The 13,597-nt window shown below is 46.7% G+C and overlaps 2 protein-coding genes across 9 annotated transcripts in view; one reads left to right on the top strand and one right to left on the bottom strand.

Annotated features, from left to right (window-relative positions):
* Positions 1-13,597, top strand: part of LOC117869996 (zinc finger protein 239-like) — a 1,162,621-nt gene that overhangs the window by 231,710 nt on the left and 917,314 nt on the right. For 2 of the 7 annotated variants that reach the window (XM_034757131.1, XM_034757126.1), the window contains exon 2: positions 9,603-9,727. The exons of the other annotated variants lie outside the window; for them this stretch is intronic. The gene's annotated coding sequence lies outside the window, so the exon portion shown is untranslated. The remainder of the gene's footprint in view (positions 1-9,602; positions 9,728-13,597) is intronic. 7 annotated transcript variants of the gene reach the window in all.
* Positions 1-13,597, bottom strand: part of LOC117870022 (zinc finger protein 501-like) — a 273,140-nt gene that overhangs the window by 46,400 nt on the left and 213,143 nt on the right. The gene's annotated exons all lie outside the window — the stretch shown is intronic.

The following is a 13,597-nucleotide window of genomic DNA, read 5'->3' as shown; positions in this document are numbered from 1 at the left end:
GTGTAGGTGGGAAATCGTTCCCCTGAGTGATTTCTGAACTGGGCAGAGGGTTAATGGGCAGAGGCTGGGAGAGCCCTGAGACAGGGATACCTCTGGGCTGGGAGTGGGGGCTGCTCTCTGCTGGCAACAGGGCATGGGAAGGCCCAGGAAGGGAAGGGAGGAGCAAGCGTCCCCCATGGAGACGGCCCAGCCCCAGGTTTCCCAGTCCCAGCTACTTTCCCTTCCCCCACCCTGCCCAACCCAGAAGCCCCCCCAAGACACCGCCTGCTAGTCACATTCTCAGATCCTGTTCTGCCGGCGCTGCAGAGACCCCAAGTGAGATCTGGGATCTGTTCTGCCAGGCGCTGCAGAGACCCAAATCAACATCAGATCCCACCATTATACCAGGCACTGAAGAAACCCCAACAAAGGTCAGACCCCACTGTTGTGACAGGTGCTGTGGAGACCCAAACTGAGATCTGCACCCATGTTATCCTGGGCACTGTAGAGACACTAACTGACATCTGGCCCCCCATTGTGCCAGGTAAAACTCAGACCCGGCCCGAGCTCATGGCCCCCTTGTGCCAGGCAGCGCACGACTGCAGCCCAGATTGCTGCCTCCATTGTGCTGGGCACTTCAGAGACCTCGACTGAGATCTGTGTCCCTTTGGGCCTGGCCCTGTACTAACCCCAACCCAGATCACACCCCACCACTGTACTGGGCACAGCACAGACCCTGACAGAGATCCTGCCCCCACATTTTGCCAGATGCTGCAGGGACCCCAAATAAAATCAGGGATCCTGTAATGCCGGGAGTTGCAGAGCCCCTGACTGAGGTCAGGCCCCTGTTGTGCAGGGCTCTGCACAGACACTGACCAAGATCAGGGTCCCCATTGTGACAGGTGCTGAACAGACACCAAGGGTATCTCTACCCTGCCATGAAAAACCCACAGCTGGCCCATGCCAGCTGACTCAGACTCATGGGGTTCAGGTGAAGGGGCTGTTTAATTGCAGTGTAGATGTCTGGGCTCGGGCTGGAGCCAGGCTGTAGGATCCTGCGAGGTGGGAGGGTGCCAGGCCTTGGGCTGCAGCCCAAGCCGGAACATCGACACCACAATTAAACAGTCCCGCAGCTGTGTGAGCCCAAGTCAGCGGGCATGGGCCAGCCGCCGGTATCTAACTGCAGTGTAGACATGCCCACAGTGATCGAGAGTCCTTGCACAAAAAGCTCAAAGGCTAAATAGGCAAATGGTGGGCGGCTACTCTCCATTTTACAGATGGGGAAACTGAAGCTCAGAGAGCTGAAGTAATTTGCTCAAGTTTGCATGGAGAATTTGGGGCAAAACTGGGAACTGAACCCAGATTGTTTGAATTCTTGCCTCTCCCCTTAACCGCAAGCCCAGCGTAAGTGTGTACAGAGTTGTTTTGGTCTGTGTTTGTGTTGTATTGACTTCCAATGGAGGTTGTGGAAATTCCTTCATTGGAGGTTTTTAAGACCAGATTAGAGGTCCACCAGTCTGGGAATGTCTAGGGATACTTGGTCCTGCCTCATCACAGGAGGCTTCAGTAGACAACCTCTCAAGATCCCTTCCATGCCTCCATTGAAATAATTCTCTCTTGTGCTGTGCCATGTTCTACGCTGAGCTGTTTTGCATTGGATTTGCCATTTGGAACTGTGATGCATCATGTTGTGTTGCATAGTTTTATAGTGCATTGTTTTGCCTCCTCTTGTTTGGTGCCTCTGCTGTGTTGGTTTGAGTTGAGCTCTTTTGTATGGTGTACTTTTGTTCTAGGTTGTGTTAGTTCGCATTGTGTTGCTTTGCTCTCCTTTGTATTCTGTCATTTGATGTTGTGGAGTGTAGGGGTTTTTTTTAGAGGGGGGGGAGGATGAATTGTCTGGCATTATGTTGTGGGTTTTATTCTGTCTGTTATGTTTTCATATGTATGTATTGCATAGCATCCTAGAAATGTAGGGCTCAACAGGGCCTCAAGCTGTCATCAAATCCATCTCTCTCTGCCGAGGCAGGACCAATTATATTTAGATTATCTCTGACAGAGGTTTGTCCTACCTGTTCTTAAAAACTTCCCAGTGAAAGAGACTCCACAGCCACCCTTGTAAGACTATTCCAGAGCTGAACTACCTGAGCTCTGGGGACCCCACACAGATTTTAGTGGTGAGCAGCTCTGGAGAGAGGAGACCCCAGTGAGAGGGGCTGTGACAATGCGGTTCTGGCGGAACCCAATTGAGAGTGCTAACTCAGGACAAATTGCTCAAACAGGGCAGTTACAGCCCAAGGCTGGGGTTTTTCCACCTCTAAGGCAAACCAAACCAGCCAGACTAGGAGGACTTCGGTCTCACCCCACTGGCTAACCGCAAGTCTCACAAGCAATCTCCTTAGACACTCCAGTTTCCCAGTATTACCACCAGTGCCACTTGTTATGGGGACAAATGGTTATGAAAACCAATACCCCAGTAAAAGAAAAAGGTTCTCCTGATCCCAAAGGACCAAGCCCCAGACCCAGGTCAATATACAAATCAGATCTTACCCACAAATCACGCTTTTGCCAATCCTTTAGAATCTAAAATCTAAAGGTTTATTCATAAAAGGAAAAAGATAGAGATGAGAGTTAGAATTGGTTAAATGGAATCAATTACATACAGTAATGGCAAAGTTCTTGGTTCAGGCTTGCAGCAGCGATGGAATAAACTGCAGGTTCAAATCAAGTCTCTGGAATACATCCCCCGCTGGGATGGGTCCTCAGTCCTTTGTTCAAAGCTTCAGCTTGTAGCAAAGTTCCTCCAGAGGTATGAAGCAGGATTGAAGACAAGATGGAGATGAGGCATCAGCCTTATATAGTCTTTTCCAGGTGTAAGAACACCTCTTTGTTCTTACTGTGGAAAATTACAGCAAAATGGAGTCTGGAGTCACATGGGCCAGTCCCTGCATACTTTGCTGAGTTACAAGGCGTATCTGCCTTCTCTCAATGGGTCCATTGTATAGCTGATGGTCCTTAATGGGCCATCAAGCAGGCTAGGCAGAGCTAATCTCAGCTTATCTGGGATGTCACCCAGAAGCATAGCATAAATTTGCCATACAGACAGTATAGAGCCAATATTCATAACTTCAACTACAAAACTGATACACACATATAGACAGCATAATCATAATCAGTAAACCATAACCTTGTCCTAGACACCCCATTTTACCCCCTTTATACAAGATTTGGGTGCCACTACAGGACCTTGGTTGCAACAATGATCTATACGGTCCCAGTTTATGTCAATAACGTCACACCCCCAACGCAAAATTGATGCAGGAAGGGATGACACAAACATCACTGACTGCATCCCAAGAGCTCCCCATCCTGGGTTCTGTCTCACTACAGCTAGTATTGGGTTAGAAGCCGTACCAGTGTATAACAGAAATGGTTTATCAAAATCATGTTCAACCACATGATTGAACCTCTTTACAAACTCAAGGTAAAACTTAGTTAGAACAATAGTGGATTGGATCTGCTCTTGCAGCATGGTTCCTGTATGTCTCATGTGATCTTGCCAAGAGCTAAAGAAAACCGCTACTTTATCCACACAAGCTTGGGCAAATGTTTGGAACCCAATTAACATCGAATAAATGCAGATATTAATGTTCTTCATAGTACAGGAATCTTGGCATTTATCCCTGAAAGCAATATGGTAGTGTGCCTCAGTCTTCCTTTTCATACAGCACATTAGGTCTGGAATGTCTTTTCCCCTGTGAAAAGTTCCCATATTGTTTATAGGCATGAACTGTGAAACCCCAGTGTAACAAGGCCTTTTAACATAACGTGTGTTCTCATGTATTCCTTTTAACACGTTCAAGGGATTTTCCAAAAGATTAGGCACATTGTACATTTTTACGGTTTGTGGCAATAGCAACACATTCATTACAAAATTTAGCAATAACCGCAAGTTCATTGCAAGTGTCCATCTACAATCATGTTTGTCATGCCACACCTTTGGCTCAATACCATTGGAGTTTGGGCATTTTAGGGTTAACCTGTGGCTTCCCTTTGCAAAATTCAGTTTTCTCTTTCCTCCTTGTCCTGCAGGATCAAACCCTGATTTCTTTTGCTTAACAGAATTCACTGGCTGATGGGGTGGGCCCTCTGTGCTAACAGCTATTAGCAAGTCCTCCCTTTCCCAGCCAGGCAAGTAATTTGCACTACCCCAGACCAGAGCCAGTTCACCAGTTTTCATATTCGTAACTGCTGTTATTTCCAAGGCTGGACTCTGTCTTAAAGAGATACCACACAAATCCAAAGAGTCACTTTTTGGAAGTGAATTTCCTAGTTTTGGCACAGAGCGATGTTGTCTGGAGGAGTTAGCAGCCCTATAGGCAGTTATGGATCTCTCACGAGTTTGCAATCAGAGGCACAGAGAAGTTCAATGACTTATCCAAGGTCACCCAGCAGTCCCGTAGCAGAACCAGGAATTGTCCCTGTCCAGAGCTCTCTCTACGTAGTTGCTGGGTGATTCTGAAGTGCTGTTCCCTTCTCCTGTACTTTTTGTTACGGTGGAATGGAAATAATGGTCATGCTTTCAAACATCTCTCTTTCCCCTCCTCCTTCTTCTGTCACCATTTCCAGCTCTGCCTCCCCTCTTTCAAGTGTTTGTCATGGGCAGTTGATAACAGAGCCAATGAGAGAAATCTCTGATATGGTCTGTGCCTCAAGATCTTGACAGTTTAATCATGTGTTGGTTACAGTAACCAAGTATATGAGAGAAGACTGGTGTTTGTGTCCCTCTCTCCTTCTCCACCTCCTCTTCCAGCCACCATTTCCCGTTCAACCTCACCTTCTTGTCCATCCCCTCCAGCCCTTTCTTAGCACCGTAGAAGCCAGTAGGTGTTTCCTGTCCTAGGCTGCTGCACGCACATATTACTGGCAGCAACTGCATATGGTCTGGTGCATGCCAGCTTGGTATTGTAGCCTGAGCTGGGCCCCTCACTGCTACCTCCAGCTGGGCCTTCTGCTCCTAGTCCAGCCATGCCCTAGCTCTGCCCCTCCTCCAAACAGGCCCCATCACCTATACACTTTGGCCTCCCTCTCCACTCCCCTCCATGTACCTGAATCTACTGACACTTCATTAGTTACCACCACCCCCAATCTTTGTGGCAACTGCAAACTTGATCAGTGATGATTTTATATGGTCTTCTAGGTCATTGATAAGAATGTGAAATAACGCAGGGCCAAGAACCAATCCTTGCGGGAACCCGCTAGAAAGAAATCCACTCGACCATGGTTTCCCATTTACAATTCCAGTTTTTAACCTATTTAATGTATGCCGTGTTTATTTTGTAATATTCTAGTTTTTTAGTCAGAATATTGTGCTGAACCAAGTCATATGCCTTACAGAAGTCTAGGTATATTACATCAATACTATTAGCTGCAACCAAAGTTTTCATCTCATCCAATAAGGATATCCAGTTAGTTTGATAGGATTTATTGTGTCTAAGAGCTCTTCTTGACCTGCTGCTCACAAACAGGGAAGAATTAGTAGGGGAAGCAAAAGTGGATGGGAACCTGGGAGGCAGTGACCATGAGATGGTCGAGTTCAGGATCCTGACACAAGGAAGAAAGGAGAGCAGCAGAATACGGACCCTGGACTGCAGAAAAGTAGACTTTAACTCTCTCAGGGAACTGATGGGCAGGATAATCTGGGAGAATAACATGAGGGGGAAAGAAGTCCAGGAGAACTGGCTGTATTTTAAAGAATCCTTATTGAGGTTGCAGGAACAAACCATCCTGATGTGTAGAAAGAATAGTAATATGGCAGGTGACCAGCAGGGCCGGCTTTAGGAAGTGTGGGGCCCAATTTGAACGGTTTCGACGGGGCCCCGGCAGGGATGACTTAAAAAAAAAAAAAAAAACACTTAAAAAAACCGCTCTCATTTCTTCCATGTATTATTTACTTTCCATGATTATATAAATAACAAAATTATATATTACATACATTGCATCATATATTATAAAATATCAAGTTCATTAAGAGGAACTTTATTGTACACCTCACCTATATGTTTTTAAAACTTTATCTTCCTTGCTTTTTGTTTGACAGAATCTTTCAATATATTGCCTAACTCTAAGCTCTTCATTACTTCGCATTCAATTGACATGATTGCCAAATTGTTTAATCGGTCATCCTGCATTGTTGATCGCAGATATGTTTTAATTAGGGAGGGGACTGCCATCACATGTTGCTTCCTTCCTCCCCTGCTGCCCCTCACCATAACCTCACTGGGGGTGGGGGATGGGGCTGCCCCTTGCCCAGTGTTTGCAGGAGTGGTGGCTGGGGGGGAATCACAGGGTCAAACACTCACCGACTGAAGCCCCAGCAGCTGCTCAGGTGAGTGAGGTCCACTGCAGATGATCCTCTCTCCCACCGGACTGGAAGCCCCCTCAGCGTCTCCTCCAGGTGGGTGCCGGGGGAAGGGAGGGAAGGGCTGCGAAGCACGTGTGTGCCTCCCTCCTCCCCCCTCCTGACGTGCAACAGCCTCTGCCTCAGCCCTCTGCCGGCTGGGCCAGCATCAGCGTCTCTCGTTGCCATAGCAGCAGCAGCTGCTTCCGGGAGAGATGCACAGCTTTCCTTCCAGCAGCGTCCCGATTGGTGGGGCCCTCTTAGACATGGGACCCAATTCGGGGGAATCGGTGGAATTGGCCTAAAGCTGGTCCTGGCAACCAGCTTGGTTTAACAGTGAAATCATTGCTTGTCTTAAACACAAAAAAAGATGCTTACAAGAAGTGGAAGATTGGACAAATTACCAGGAAGGGGTATAAAAATATTGCTCAGGTATGTGAAATCAGGAAGTGAAATCAGGAAGGCTAAATTACACTTGTAGTTGCAGCTAGCAAGGGATGTTAAGAGTAACAAGAAGGGTTTCTTCAGGTATCTTAGCAACAAGAAGGTGGTCAAGGAAAGCGTGGGCCTGTTACTGAATGAGGGAGGCAACCTAGTGACAGAGGATGTGGAAAAAGCTAATGTACTCAATGCTTTTTTTTTTTTTTTTTTTTTTTGCCTCTGTCTTCACGAACAAGGTTAGCTCCCAGACTGCTGCACTGGGCAGCACAGCATGGGGAGGAGGTGACCAGCCCTTTGTGGAGAAAGAAGTGGTTCAGGACTATTTAGAAAAGCTGGACCTACACAAATCCAAGATCTAATGCATCTGAGGATGCTGAGGGAATTGGCGGATATGATTGCAGAGCCATTGGCCATTATCTTTGAAAACTCATGGTGATCGGGCGATGTCCCAGATGACTAGAAAAAGGCTAATGTAGTGCCCATCTTTAAAAAAGGGAAGGAGGAGGATCTGAGGAACTACAGGCCAGTCAGCCTCACCTCAGTCTCTGGAAAAATCATGGAGCAGGTCCTCAAGGAATCAATTCTGAAGCACTTAGAGGAGAGGAAATTGATCAACAACATGGATTCACCAAGGGCAAGTCATGCCTGATTAACTTAAATGCCTTCTATGATGAGATAACTGTCTCTGGGGATGAGGGGAAAGCACTGGACGTGTTATTCCTTGACTTGAACAAAGCTTTTGATACGGTCTCCACAGTATTCTTGCCAGCAAATTAAAGAAGTATGGGCTGGATGAATGGACTATAAGGTGGATAGAAAGCTGGCTAGGTCGTCGGGCTCAACGGGTAGTGATCAATGGCTCAATGTCTTAGTTGGCAGCCGGTATCAAGTGGAGTGCCCAAAGGGTCGATCCTGTGACCGGTTTTGTTCAATATCTTCATTAATGATCTGGAGGATGGCGTGTACTGCACCCTCAGCAAGTTTGCAGATGACACTAAACTGGGAGGAGTGGTAGATACACTGGAGGGTAGGGATAGGATACAGAGGGAGCTAGACAAATTAGAGGATTGGGCCAAAAGAAATCTGATGAGGTTCAACAAGGACAAGCGCAGAGTCCAGCACTTAGGATGGAAGAATCCCAGGCACTGTTACAGACTAGGGACCGAATAGGTAGGCAGCAGTTTTGCAGAAAAGGACCTAGGCGTTACAGTGGACGAGAAGCTGGGTATGAGTCGACAGTGTGCCCTTGTTGCCAAGAAGGCTAACAGCATTTTGGACTGTATAAATAGGGGCATTGCCAGCAGATCTAGGGACGTGATCATTCCCCTCTATTCGACATTGGTGAGGTCTCATCTGGAGTACTGTGTCCAGTTTGGGGCCCCACACTACAAGAAGGATGTGGAAAAATTGGAAAGAGTCCAGCAGAGGGCAACAAAAATGATTAGGGGGCTGGAGCACATGACTTATGAGGAGAGGCTGAGGGAACTGGGATTGTTTAGTCTGCAGAAGAGAAGAATGAGGGGGGATTTGATAGCTGTTTTCAACTACCTGAAAGGGGGTTCCAAAGAGGATGGATCTAGACTTTTCTCAGGGTTGGCAGATGACAGAACAAGGAGTAATGGTCTCAAGTTGCAGTGGGGGAGGTTTAGGTTGGATATTAGAAAAAACTTTTTCACTAGGAGGGTGGTGAAACACTGGAATGGGTTATCTAGGGATGTGGTGGAATCTCCTTCCTTAGAGGTTTTTAAGGTCAGGCTTGACAAAGCCCTGGCTGGGATGATTTAGTTGGGAATTGGTTCTGCTTTGAGCAGGGAGTTGGACTAGATGACCTCCCGAGGTCCCTTCCAACCCTGATATTCTATGATTCTAAACCTTTGTTAATGGGTACTAATTATATATTTGGAGCATGCCCAGTATGAGCGGGGCAGGACTTCCGCCGACAGAGCTACTTGTCTGGCGCTGCCGGGACTAGTGTGGGGCGGGGCTGCCCTGTCGCACACTCCCTTTAATTCTTTATTAATGAACTCCAGCATCGGCTGGTCCATTATCTTACCCAGTATCAATGTCAGACTCTTGGATACAAGTTATCTGGACACGCTGATTTAAACATGTCTAACTTCAATAGCTGCTGTTTACCGTCCTCGTGAGTTATTATTGGAATGGAAAGAGTGTTGTCGTCAACATCTTCTGATAAGAGTTACAACATCTGTTTTTCTCCAAATCCAGGAGATAAATATTTACTGAACACTTTTACCTCTTCTGCATTATTTTTGATAATTCTGTCATTTCCGTCTAGTAATTTACCATGATAATTGTTGGGATTAATTTTGTACTTAATATACTTTAAAAAACTTCCTTCTTATTTTCATTGATTGGTCATTAATTTCTGATAGCTTCCCTTACCAGTTTTCTACACTTTTGATCTTCTAACTTACATTCTTTACTATTGACTTCCCTTCTCTTCCATATATTTTATTTGAAGAGTGTTGGGATTCCTACCAGGGAGACACCAGCAGGGTCCAGAGCCAGCCCCATCTCCTGTATCAAGTTTTGTCTAGTAGGTATGTGATAAATGTGGAGACCCTGCCTCTGTCTGTCAGCTGGGAGACACAAAGGTTCTCTCTTTCCACCCTCTGATGCCTCCTGGCTGCTCTAGGCAAGGTGGGGTGGGACTCTGTTAACAAGTGCCTCCCAGAGCTTCCATTTCCCTGGTGCTGCTGTTCCGTGAATAGTGGGGTTGTGACTGGGGCAGCAGGTACTGAGTGTTGGACTCTTGCTCTTTCAGGGGCCAGTGACTTTTGAGGAGGTGGCTGTGTATTTCACCAGGGAATAGTGGGCTCTGCTGGACCCCACTCAGAGCCCTCTACAGGGATGTCATGTAGGAGAACTATGAAACGGTGGTCTTGTTGGGTAAGGAGTCCTGTCCCCTCGGTTATTAGAAGCTGTGAAGTCTCTAAAGAGCCCGAGTAGTAATAACTTTATACGTTTGTTTGTCATACAAGTTCTGACAATTTTCCTTGCCGCCTTTTTTTGCCTTATCTCCCACACACTTGTATAATTTTTGGACATGTGCCTTTTTGGTGCCATCAGTCATTTTAAAATTGCATTTAATGTAGCCGTATAGTTATTAATATAGCTATTAATGTATCCAATAGCTTTTATGCCTTTTCCTCATTTTAAAACGAAAATATGCTGCCTGTAGAATACTAAATTGAGTAAATAGGTGTATGACTCATGCATGGCTTGTGTGACAGTCAGATGAGCTCCTCTTTTGATAGGAGAGGGTATAATGTTGCCATTTAGGACCCCACGGGTGAAGGGAGAACAGAGCCATGGGAGGGGAGGAGATAATTCTGGGGTGCCAGGACATGGGGAGGGTGTGTACAGGATTAGAGCTAAGAAGCAGCAGGGAGAGATGAGGTAGTGAGAGACAAGGAGGGAACACAAGACGTTCCCAAGGTGCCGGGAGGTGGTGCCGGCTGAGAGTAATGGGATGAAGGGGAGGGGAGTGTGGAGGAAGGGCACCCAGGAAGTGGGCTGGGTGGGTCAGTGGGAGGGAGGAGAGGTTTGGGGATCTAGAACTGTGGGGGATCCCAGACCTTTAACCCCGAATCCCTACCCAAGCCTTGTTGCTTTAGAGCCTACACTCCAGTTTTATTTGTGTTCAGTTTCACTTCATTATACATTTCCCCGAAATATTATTATTTTAACTCTTCACCTCCCTTCCCACTCATTACCCCCTCCCCATATAACCTCCCCATCTCTATGCACAGCGACCCTGGCCACCGATCCTCATCCTTGCTGCATTCCTCCCTCCCATAGCAGGGCTCCTACTCAGGCACAAATGGGCACTTTGTTGATGATGTCACAGGGTGGTAGTGTAGCCTGTACAATTTTTACACCTATAAGATTACGTACTGGGGTACAGCTTGCCCTTGTAACATGGCTACTCAAAGTTAATTGAGAAGATGAAATTTGGTGAAACGCACAGAAACTTGATTTAATACAGACAGTTATAATTGAAATCATAGGCAAGGATCAATACACATAACGATTAGACTACGATAAGTATAGTAAAGAGGGTCTTGCACTGTGTGTACTTACAAGTTATGGACACCATTGAAAACAAAGATGGAGGGGTAAGGGAGACCATCAGAAGGGAGGCCCTGATTCAATTTACTCTGTCTTGGGGACCTGACAAAATGAAAAAATGGTAAGTAGGAGAGGTATTTTATCTGCTTCCTTATGGTAATAGGATGGCTATATACCACATCTGCTCCTTTACTCTGATTACAAGAATGTCAATAGTTCCTCCAACCCATATGTGGCCTTTGGGAAGTCCATAATTAAGCATCAAGCCTTAATACTCATGATTTATGTCATTTATTAATAATGCCAATATATGATGTAGCCTGGCCCAAAGTTGGATATATATAATTATAACTTGAGGATAAACAGGTTCTTGTCCCAAGATCAGGCCCAGTAAGATTATTGTAAAATTATCATATAGTTTGGGAACCCCAATGTGCACAGGTGCAACTCTCACACCATGGGAACTCTCTCTCTCTATATATATTTATACAAGTAAATGATTTATTAATAATTTAGCACACTTAACACACTTAAACTCAACAAGGCAGATAGAGATAATACAGAAAGTACTTTTGGATGACCATACTTACACCCTTATCTTTCTTAACCTTCTGAACCATTATCTTACAGACTTAACCATTATCTTTCTCATCACCGTCATTGTCCTCATCTTCCCCGGCGGCAAATCATTCAGGCCCCTCCCAAGGTCTACATCTCTGTACCCTCTGCTGCCCCTGGGATGTTACTTTTATAGTCGGTTAAGCTGATGCTGCCATGTCCAATGCATATTCAAGAGGTTCTTATTTGTATTTCCTCCGCTTAAGGTGTCCGTTTCTATTGGTTAGTATATGTATGGTCAAAAAGAACGAGGAGTACTTGTGGTACCTTAGAGACTAACAAATGTATTTGGGCAGGGGTTCTCAGACTTTTCTACTGGTGACCCCTTTCACACAGCAAGCCTCTGAGTGCGACCCCCCCAATACATTAAAAACACTTTTTTATATATTTAACACCATTATAAATGCTGGAGGCAAAGTGGGATTTGGGGTGCAGGCTGACAGCTCATGACCCCCCCAAGGAATAACCTCACAACCCCTGAGGGGTCCCAACCCCCAGTTTGAGAACCCCTGTATTTGGGCATAAGCTTTTGTGGGCTGAAACCCACTTCATCAGATGCATGCAGTGGGAAAATACAGTAGGAAGACACACACACACACACACACACACACACACACACCATGAAAAAATGGGGGTTGCCATACCAACTCTAACAAAACTAGTCAATTAAGGTAGGCTATTATCAGCAGGAGAAAAAAAACCTTTTGTAGTGGTAATCAGAATGGTCCATTTCAAACAGTTGACAAGAAGGTGTGAGTAACAGTAGGCGAAAACTTAGCATGGGGAAATAGTTTTTAATTTGTGTAATGACCCATCCACTCCCAGTCTTTATTCAGGCTTAATTTAATGGTGTGCAGTTTGCAAATTAATTCCAGTTCTGCAGTTTCTCGTTGGAGTCTATTTTTGAAGTTTTTTTGTTGTAGAATTGCCTCTCTTAGGTCTGTAATTGAACGTCCAGGGAGGTTGAAGTGTTCTCCTACTGGTTTTTGGATGTGTTAATTCTTGACGTCTGATTTGTGTCCATTTATTCTTTTGCGTAGAGACTCTCCAGTTTGGCTAATGTACATGGCAGAGGGGCATTGCTGGCACATGATGGCATATTTCACATTGGTAGATGTGCAGGTGAACGAGCCCCTGATGGTGTGGCTGATGTGATTTAGGTCCTATAATGGTGTCCCTTGAATAGATATGTGGACAGAGTTGGCAACGGGCTTTGTTGCAAGGATCCCCCTGTAGAGGGTCTGGACTCACCCCTGCGGTGCCTCCTGCTGGTCGTCCAGGGAATTAGCTCACCAGCCTCTGGAGCGCCCACTGCAGGCCGGTGATCCGCCTTGTCCTCTGCACTGGCCCCAGTGTCCCTCCCAGGACCCTGGTGCCCCTTTGCTCTGGGTGCTGCCCCCTGGCAGTACCCACAGGCTAGGTCTCCCCTCCCTGGGGAATCCCCACCCACTATCCCCACCTTGCCTTATCACTAGGCCACTGCCAGTCACCAACTAGGCCCCGCTCCCTGTGGCAGACTGCAGTATAGGCCACTCATCACTGGCAAGGAGGGTTTGGACCTGCTGCCTTGGCCTAGCCCTGGGCTGCCCTCTGCAACCCCCAGTACCCCTTGGCCTTCTGCTAGGCCACAGCCTGGGGCTATCCAGGCTGGAGCTCCCCAGCTCCTCAGCCTGTCCCCAGCCCTGCTCCACCACAGGTACCCTGTCTAGCTCCCTGCAGCCAGGCCCTTCTCTTTCTGAAGGCAGAGAGAGACTCTTATATAGGCCTGCTGAGGCTGTTTGGGGCATGGCCCCAGCTGCAGCCACTTCCCCCAATCAGCTCAGCCTTCACACTGCCTACTCCCTGGGCTATCCCAGGCCCTTCCAGGCAGGAGCAGGTATCCACCCTGCTACACCCCCTTCCCAACTCTAACGCCGCAGAGCCTTGCCTGTGTCCCTGTTCCCCATTTCTTGTTCCCGCCCCCTTAACAAACATGATTCCAATTTCTTCTTCGAGTGATTGCTCATGTGTATTTCACAGTAGGTGTGTGTGCTCGCCACGTGCACCAGTGTCAGAAGTTTTTTTCCCTTA

The sequence above is a fragment of the Trachemys scripta genome, chromosome 25 (genome assembly GCF_013100865.1).
Source record: "Trachemys scripta elegans isolate TJP31775 chromosome 25, CAS_Tse_1.0, whole genome shotgun sequence".
Taxonomy (NCBI): Eukaryota; Metazoa; Chordata; order Testudines; family Emydidae; genus Trachemys; species Trachemys scripta.
This window is presented reverse-complemented; position numbering and strand designations above follow the sequence as displayed.